The following is a 9,707-nucleotide window of genomic DNA, read 5'->3' as shown; positions in this document are numbered from 1 at the left end:
AAGAGTTGTAGTAGTAATGTAACAAAAGAGTTTTGATTAATCCTTGCTTCAAAGAAATATATTGTGATAGCCTTAGCACTACAGGATCTGAATGAAGAGAAATGATATTTTCTGAATTTGTTTTGGAGTCATTAATAGCAATTGGCTTTCCTCTGTATCTGTTATAGGTCCCTATTTGGTTGATATAAGTTCCTTTCTTGATGTGAAAATAAATGTAATTTTAACCTAATAAAGTCATCTTAATGTGTACAAGTGTTGACGGTTTAAAAAATTTATAATTGCTTGGTATTTTGCAGATTAAAGGTACTTGATAAAGGTTGGTAGCTCTATTTCCTGAAAGGAAAATTAGTAAAAGATAAATTTCTCCTGGTTTAATATTCATTTTGTACCGGGAAGGGAAACAGAATAAGAGAATTGGGTATTTAAGGCTAGGCGATCATACAAAAGTGCCATTTTGGCCAAAGAATGATTAAAACACTCTAGTCCTGACACGTTTAATAATGGGCACACAACCTATTTCTTTGTTTCATAACCATTGCGCTCTCTCCCCCCCCCCTTTTTTTTTTTTGGCAAAGCAACAAATTAAACAAAATCAACGCCATCTAGTTAAACTTTTAGATTTAGCGGTGGATCCGGCTGTCCTGTCAACGAGGAGGTAAGACCAGCCGTGTGCACAGGCAAGAGAAATTTATCTGAAATGGAAAGAAACGTGCCCATTCTAAATAATTTCCTGTGGGAAAATCGTTCCAAGTTGAAGGATAATTACAGGAGAGACGTCCCAACCCTCTGAGTTGCTGCGGTCCGTCCGCGCAGCGTTGCAAGGCTTCCCCGCGGCCCCGCCACCGCCGGGCCGCCCTTCCTGCCGCGGGCGGCGCACCCGGACTCCGGGAAGGTGCCGCGCGGGGAAACGTGGCACCGTCTCCAGCCCGCGCCCCGGGCGCTGCCGCGCGGCGCGGAGCGACCGCTCGAGGAGCCGGGCCGGGAGGGCTGAGCGGCGGCCGCGCACGGGCCCGCGGGGAAAGCCGCCCGCAGCGCCGGCGCCCGCCCGGGGACGGGAAGTGGCGCCCGGCCCGCCCTCGCGGCCCGCGGCCCCGCAGCCCCGCGCCGCCCCCTTTCTCTCGGCCTCTCCCTCGGCCTCCGCCACCCCGGCCGAATTCTTGCATAAATTATGCCAGGCGCGCCTGACGTCAGGTGGCGGCGCGCGGACCCGGCGCGGCGCGGAGGGAGCCGGCGGCGGGCGCGCGCGGCCCCGCGGCCTCGGGCGCGCGCGGCGTGCCGGGCGCGCGCAGGCGCTGGCGTGCTGGGGCCGCGGCGGCGGCGGCGGCGGCGGCGGCGGCGGCGGCAGCGGTGGCGGCGGCGGCGGCGCGGGGGTTGAGCCGCGGTAGTGCGGACGCGCTCGTGCTCGGGAACTATCGGATTAAACTTGAATCGAGTGAAATTACACAAAGGAGCGCCGCGGAGGAGGCGGCCCGGGGACCCGGAGACCCTGAAACTCGCCAGAGCCCCGTTCGCCCCCGGCCAACTCCGCGCCCGAGGATTCAGCCCCCTGGCCGCGGCCGCCGAGCCAACTCCGGAGCCCGCTCTGCGTTTTGTCCCCCCCTCGGCACCGGGCGGCGGAGGAGCCCGCCCGCCCGCTCCGGTAAGCGCGAGAGTTCGCCGGGCGCCTCCGGGAGGGGCGGCAGCGGCAGGAAATCGCTCCGGGCGGGGGCCGGGGCCGCGCGAGGAGTTGGGAGCGAGGAGTTGGGCGTGTGCGGGGCGAGGGGCGAGGGCGGGCGGGGGCCGGGGCCGGGCACAGGAGCGCAGCGCCGCCGCTGCGGGGCCCGAACCCGCGCCCCGAGCGCCGCCCGGCGCCCCAACTTTTGCCTGCGTCCTCGGGGCTGGCGGCGGCGGGGGCGCGCGGTCCGGCCGAGGGTCACTTCCTCGCATGTAAATGGCTTTTTGTTGTGCTGCCGGCCGTGGGGGGGGGACGGGGGACAGGAGGGAGCGTGTCTGCGCGCGGGGGAGCGCGAGCGCGTTTCCTCCCGCCGGCGCCGAGCACGAGTTGCCGGCTCCATTCGGAAGAAAAAGGAAGGAGGAAAAGTTGGGCTGCAACTCCAGTGCGAGTGGGCGATGGGCGCGCGGGCGCGGGGCGGCTGAGCGGCGGCGGCTCGGGGACGGCGGCGACCCCCGCCCCCCGCCCGGGACCGACCACGCCGCGCTCGCCGGGAGCGGCGGCCGCACCGGCGCGAACAAAGTGCGTCCCTCCCGGCGGCGGCGGCGCCGGCCCGCGCGGGGACGGCCACCGGGCGAGGTGGGTCGGCGGCGGGGAAAGTGCGCGGGGCGCCGCGTGGGGCGGGGGCGGCGCGAACACGCGGTGCGGGGGGCGTCCCGAGCCCGGCCGCGGGCGCGGAGTTGCGAGCCCGGAGCCGGGGGGCTCCCGGGGCTCCCCAAGTTCGCGAGAAGGAGAAGAAAGGGAGCGGGGCTGGGGCGGGCGCGGGGCGGCGCGGCGAGGAGGGGACCCCACCTTGCCGAGCTGGCCGGGCCAACGGCGGCGGCGACGGCGGCGGCGCGGCGGCTGCATAATAGCGACTTTAAGCCCCCGGAGGCAACTCGGCTCCCCCACCCCTGAGTCTCCCGGGGGTCAGCGCCCGCGGGTGGGGGGTCACTAGGTGGCCCCCGAGGTGGCTCGGGTGCGCTCTGCCCCCGCAGAGATCCGCGGCTCGGAGCGTGAATGGTCGAGGTGGCTGGAGGCCAAGCGGTCAGCGGGGAGAGGAAGGAGGGCGGCGGGGGACGCGTTGTTTGTTTGGTCGGCACCGGGGACGGGGCTCGCCGGGGGTGCAGGGGCGCGGGCACCCGGTCGGCTGCCGTGCGGGGCGGCCGCGTCGGCGCGGGGCGAGCGCCGCCCGGGGGAAGGGGGAGGGCGGCGATCCCGGGCGCGGGGGTGGAGGGGGGGGGTCGGGAGGCTCCGGGGAAGGAGCCGCCGGCCCCGAGCAGCCATCATTACCGAGCCGCCTTTCTCCGGATGGCTGCGCCTCGAGGAGCCCCGCGCCGTGGGAGCGCACCCCGAACTCCCGACCGGCCGCCCGCTTTGTGAGCGCCCCCGGGGAGCGGCTGGGCGGGGAGTGCCTCTGCTACCGGGCGGCCGGTTTTCCCGGAGGTCACTTTTAGAGACTGTTCACGCCTCGATTTTAAACTAGTTTTTTTTTTTCCCCCTCTTCTGAACAGACAATGGACAAAAGAAAAGTGGCAACCCACATGGAGAGTTTCCTTTTGAATTGCTAGAATTAGATACACTATCCAGCTCGCCACTTGCTAAGTATACTTTCTAGTTTCCCATTGTATATTACCTCGCCGTCGATTTAAAGAACTCATCTTAAAATGTGTCCATCCTCTGGGCTTGATTTCTCAGCTGTATTAAATATTTTCATTTATTTCTAAAGAATTATGTGAAGGCCCTGATTTTTATTTTCAGAAAATTGTAATTCACGCTGTCTTTGCAGTGGGCAGCACCTTTCAAAGAGGTGGAGTGTATGCTCCCCCCCACCCCCCAGTTCTCTCCCTATAAGGGGAGGGGGGAGTACTCCCTAAACGTAATAATCAAATAGTTAAAAAAAAAAAAAAAAGCAAAACCAAACAAACTTCTCTTTATTTCCTCACAGGTCTATTCTGACGATGGCAAAAAAGAAAAAAAAAAAATTGTAGTGACTGTGATCTTAGCAGCATGGGAACTCGATTTATTCCAGTTAAAATTCCATTTAGGTAGTAGCAACGTATGGTCGTATGTAATTCTTATTTCAGAGATAACTCGAGCAGAGCAGTGATTCTCCGAAGTTGAACCCTCCTCCCAGCCCCCGGAGTGCGACATCTGTCGCGGAGTGTTTTTGTCTTGCTGTTGCACAACAGAAGCCCTCCAGTCTTTACCCTAAAATGGCAGCTTTCATTTGACTGGGGCCCATTCATTGACAATGATAATAAAGAGGCTGAAAGCTAGATGCTTGGGGCACGGAGCAGGACTGGGTTTGCCTTTCTAGGTGCTAGTAAGTGGGAGACATTTTATGTCTTCCAGATTTGCTCAGGAAAAGTTTCTTTTTCCTGAAAAATCTGGACTGTGGAAAAAAGTTACAAAGTAAACAGAATTTGGAAGTGGAAAGGGACTAGTAGCAAATTTTAGAAACTTAAGTTTTCTTGTTTCACTAAATGGTGAAATTATGACATCCTCCCTTACCCCTTCGTAACCAGATCAAGGGAGGTAATGAATTTTTGTGAGGCTTGTAACAGGTGAATTTCATCACTATAACACTCGAGAATTGTTTTTTAGCACTTTAGACTTCATTATTTATAGTCTGCTGATATTTTCTATTTTTTTTCCTCCCTCTGCGCAAGTCAGTAAATTGAAGCTTGATGAATTCTAGGTTTTTCAGGATTCAAATGAGTTTCTTGGTAAGAAAAGAATAATAATAATAAAGGGACTGGTATATGAATTTTAAACTCTAATTTTATTGGTTTAATCAGTGAAATTATTTTTGAGTCAGTTAAAATAATTGCTTCCATTTCTATGTCTTAAGATGGAAGTAAGGATAGAGAAGTCATTTATAAGTGATGGTGATAGTTAAAAACTCAAACATTATTTTCCTCTTTCGAGGAAAAAATAACACTTTTCCTCCAAGTTGAGAATATATAAGTTGAGTTTTAAATAACAGATCTTGTAACATGGTTTTAAAACAGTACTTTCATAGATTCTCCTGTACTTGGTCTAGTTGTTAATCACTTTGGCTTACAGGACTATTTCCAAAACTTTTCCACCAGAGTATTGAGTTAAAATGAATACCATGGGGACTATGTGTATAAAACTGTATCAAAGAAATGTTACAAGTTTTTCTTCATACAGATGCAGTCAATAACGTATTACCTGTAGTATATTTTTAAGCTGCTAGGTCAAAAGAAAAAAAATGCATTTTCATCTATGAGGAGATATAGTCAGAGTACGTAGGTATACATGCCATGTAACCCGTGAGAGCAATCTCAGTGCCAAGGTTAGAGTAGGCATTTCAAACCTTGATGGAAAACATGTTATTCCCTGTGCTTAAGAAAGTTGGCTTGTCATATGGTCACCATTCATTTGGTTACTTTGGATTCAGCAATCACTAGTGAGTTTTCAGTGTGTAAAAAGACAAATAGAAGGCAATGCTTTCCCTCAGACAGTACACCATCTAGTAGGAGAGAGCCTTTTAAAGGTACACAGATACTCACATTTAACTTTTAAGGTCAACTTTGGAGGTAATAGTTATTCATCTTTTATTATCCATACATAGCCATCTTATAAATATCTACTATAAATAAGGCATCACAAGAATAAAAATGCTTAGTCAGGGCTGAGCATTTCAAAAATGACTGACTTAAAAAAATGAAGATTTTTTAAGATTTCAGCTTTGAAATAAAATGATTTAATTCCAGTATTCAGATGGTTTCTAGATGTAAACAAACTAGTACTTGGATACATCACATAGCTAAATTCACTGGAGGTAGGAAGGGACATTTGGGGATGATGTTAGGAACATACTGGCCCTATGTGATTCTTTAATTGTCTTTTTCATTCACAAGGACACATTTGTATATCTTTAAAAGGATATTCTTCTTATGCCTTTTAGAAATTGAGAATTTTGCATTGTATCTTACCAGGTTTCTCAAACCATTATGATTTTATCAGTCTGGAAAATAAAATTTTCCTTTTTCTCTGGAAAACTTTATTATTCTTAGGTTTTTTTTTTTTTAAGCTCTGACATTCAAAGATGATGGATGATGTTAAAATATAAAAGAAATTGGGAATAAATGACCACTTAATTTTTCTACCAAAAAAAAAAATGAAGATGTAGTGATTTAATTTGGGTATTACTCAGATTGGGTTGCAATTATGGCAGAAGCCCATAGCTGATCTTGATGGTAGTTAAGAGTGGGGAAAGTAATTAAAAACGCTACTGCCATTCTTTTACATTTAAATTCTATCGGTATATAAAAATTCTTAAACCACACCTGTGTGATAAAAATAATAAACAGGAAAGCACAATGATATTGTCAAGTAGAAATTCATCTTGTGATCATTAGTGAATCTTTGGATATTTAGAGCATGAGGACCTTGGAGAGCTAGTCGAACTTACTCATTTTACAGATTAAGAAACTGAAGCCCAGAGAGATTAATTAAAGGAGCCGCCTCTGGCTGGCCACCCGGTTACTGCCGGGCAGTCTCGGTCATGGTTGTCTTGCTGGCGCCTAGCTGGGTGCTGCTGCAAGGGGATGCTGGGTTGGTCCTTGCTGGATGACAGAGCTGGTTCTTGAAGGATCTAGCTCTCTTCCTACTTACATCTGACTCAGAAGCACCTTTTGGCTTAAGAACCCTTTAACCCACGCTACAATAGCTCTTAAAGGTGTTCCTGCTATTGCTGCTGCTGCTAAGTTGCTTCAGTCGTGTCCGACTCTGTGCGACCCCATCCCTGGGATTCTCTAGGCAAGAATACTGGAGTGGGTTGCCATTTCCTTCTCCAATAAAGGTGTTCCTAAATCATCATCAATATTGTGTTTGTCTCCACTGTGTAGTGGTTTGGAGGTTTTTTGGGGTGTTGGGTGGGGGGAGGTATGATTACGAATCTAGAGGAAGGTACGGAAAAATTATCCCAAGATTTGATTACTGTTTTCCCTTAAGAGGCATGTATTCCTTATCATAATTAGATTGCTATACCTTTTAACTCATGTTAGGTGACTGCAAACATGATTATGTTATTCTTAGTATTTTTGGAGGGTTTTGTCTTGTTTTTACTTCGAAAAGTAAAAACTATCTTGTTAAAAATGAAAATAGCATAGAACAGTAATGAAGAAGCATTACTGGGTAGGAGGAGGCTGACTGGTCCCTTGGCCTGTTTGCTTGTGACCACGTGGCATCAGAGATGCTTGCTGTCTTCCGTGGTCCTTTCGGCCTCAGTACTGCTGTAGGTGCCAGGCTTGGCTCGAGTGGCTGGTGGCAGGAACTGTGATTGGTTTTCTGTTTCATCTGTTTTCTTGTTCATCGATTCAAGTATTTATTGGGTACCTGTTACCTACAAGGTGCTGGGCTGCACCTGAGTTAGGAATATAATACATAAGAAGACACAGGAGACCCACGTGAAAAAGAAATAGAACTGCCACAGTGTCGTAGGTGCTATGTGCTGGATACCAGGAGGAGGGAAGATCACTTGTTAGCTCTTAGGAGTGGCCTCAGCACTGCCGTCCAATTGGTGGTAGAAGAAGGGGGCTCACCTGGAGGGTGGCAGCAGGTCTGAGGTCTACGGAGAGTGGCCAGATGACGCCTAAGAGGTAGGCAGAGGCCAGCTCGGGCGGGGCTTATGGGATCTGGAATTTGGGATTAGGGAAAAAGAGCAGCAGAGCCACTGATGGATGCAGAGCAGTGCTTGGCGTGAGCAGGCTTGTGTTTTGAAGGCTGAATTGGCGGGTGGGGCACTGGAGGGAGACTCAGGATGTTCCCCCTGGTGGTGAAGGAGCAGTGGTTTGGACTGGACTGGTGACTGTAGGGAGGGAGAAGTGGAGAGGATGGAGAAATATTCAGGAGGCTCGCTGGATTGGATTTGAAGATAGATTTGTTCTCAGGGAGAGGAAGGGGTCAGGGAATGTAGGTTTTCTGGTGTGTTCCAGGCGTGGCTGGCTGGCTGGTGATGCTGCTGACTGAGGTGAGGGGCACCTGGTGGGAGCCAGGTCTGAGGAGGAAGTTCGTGGGTTCTCATAGCGTGTGACTGAGGTGGCCGATAATGGACCATGAAACCACTGTCTCAGCCTTCTTTCCATTGCTAGCGGCATTCTAAAACTTTGCAAAACAGCCTGCTAGCTTCCCCCCAAAGATGGAGGTATACGGTGAGCCCACCTGGAGACCTGACAGAGAAGGGGAACTTTGTTACTTGCCTCCTATATGGCACTCTGCTTGTTACTTGTTGAAAAGAACTTTGCTTGCTCCTTCAGAGACAGAACCCTCCAGTAAGCAGACTTTGTTACATTTTGTTCTTCTGTCTCCACATTCCAGTGGCTGCTTTGTGTTGCTAAGCATGAGGTCCTTGGTCTCCCAGCAGTAGCTGGTGGGTCTCATAGTTAGCTCTGGTTGAATTTTAGAGCTGGTTGCAGCCACACATGGGTGTGGTAGAAATGAATACATTGCTCAGATAATTGTGGAGGGAAGTACCATCCTTGGTCTGAACACTTAACCTTCTCTGGGTGGGGAAGGAAGGAGTATGTATAAACTAGTTTAATGTATCTTAAAAATCACTTTGATCAATTATTATAAAAAGTTGTTGTTCAGTCACTCAGTCATGTCTGTGTTTGCGATCCTTTGGACTGCAGCTTGTCAGGCTTCCCTGTTCTTCACCGTCTCCTGGAGTTTGCTCAAACTAGCATGATTGGTAGCAAATGAGAAGGCCATTTGCTTCTCCAGGGGATCTTCCTTCCTACCCAGGGATTGAAACTGGGCCTCCTGCATTACAGGCAGATTCTTCACCGTCTGAGCCACCAGGAAAGAGGTACTAATGAATAAATCCAGACATGTTTTGAAGTTTCTGAGAAAAAGTATGAAAAGCCTGAACATTTATCTTGAAACAGTTTTTTTTTTGTTTGTTTGAGGGAAGTGTTTGTATTTTATGTGTGTGTGCACACCAGTTTATAGAGTAGTGATATTATTGTTTAGTCTCTTAAGTTGTGTCTGACTCTTTTGTGACCCCATGGACTGTAGCCCACCAGGCTTCTCTGTCCCTGGGATTCTCCAGGCAAGAATACTGGAGTGAATTGCCATTCCCTTCTCCAGGGGATCTTCCCGACCCAGGGATCGAACCCAGGTCTCCTGCAAGTCCAGTGTCACCCGTTTATTTTTGTTACAGGTCCAGCTTTGTTCTTGGGGTGGAGAGGGGTCCTTCCTGGGCCTTGTTGCCTTTGGTTGGGGTTCATTTCAAAGATGCTTTGCCTGACACCGGTCCTCACAAGCCGTTTGGTACCACCGTGACTCCATCCCAGCTTCACCAGGGCCCGCCCCGCCTCCTCCGGGTGGGCGTGATTGTCCTTTGCAGGGTTTTCAGGGGCTTGCCTAGGCTGTAGGGGCCGCTCCATCTGCAGGTTTTGCTCTCTCCTCTAGCAGTCTTTAGGGATTGTTTGGATACGTTTAAACTTTAGGGGCAGTGATGTTCCCATGTGGTGAAACAATATAGAAATGCTGGGTGTGCTGACTTCAGGTGGACTTGGCCGGCGACCCTACAATGGTTTTCATTTCTAACCCTAGTTCTTTCCCTGGTTAGTTTCAAACATTTCAAAAAACCTGTAAAAATACATTGTCTGGCTTGTTCCCATCAACAGTATATTGGTTTAAGAAACCGTTGGCCTTTCTAGAGGTGCATACATGACATTGAATGTAGGGTTGTGCCATGTGGCCTTCAGTGGAAGAATAAAGGGGATGTTATCCCCACTCCCAACCCCCACCCCAGCTTTAGCCTGTCTGTCCTCAGCATGGGGCGGGCAGAGAGCCGCAGCCACTGTGCACGGGGCCTGGGCTGCCACACCAAGCCTTTGTGCAGGGAAAGACAGGCAGATAACGTGTGCAGTTCTGACATGTCAGGGACTCTCCCCAGGATCCTCCACTCACACATCAGAGATCTCTACACCGTATTTGTGGTTCATCTGATAAAAGGGTACATGGTTCCTCAGTAATT

General features: G+C 50.4%; 1 protein-coding gene across 2 annotated transcripts in view; it reads left to right on the top strand.

Moving 5' to 3' along the window:
- Positions 1,326 to 9,707, top strand: part of CHD7 (chromodomain helicase DNA binding protein 7) — a 193,205-nt gene continuing 184,823 nt past the window's right edge. For both annotated transcript variants that reach the window (XM_018058479.1, XM_018058478.1), the window contains exon 1: positions 1,326 to 1,639. The gene's annotated coding sequence lies outside the window, so the exon portion shown is untranslated. The remainder of the gene's footprint in view (positions 1,640 to 9,707) is intronic.

The sequence above is a fragment of the Capra hircus genome, chromosome 14, assembly GCF_001704415.2.
Source record: "Capra hircus breed San Clemente chromosome 14, ASM170441v1, whole genome shotgun sequence".
Classification (NCBI taxonomy): Eukaryota; Metazoa; Chordata; class Mammalia; order Artiodactyla; family Bovidae; genus Capra; species Capra hircus.
The sequence above is the reverse complement of the archived record's forward strand: the minus strand, read 5'-3'. Positions and strand labels throughout refer to the sequence as shown.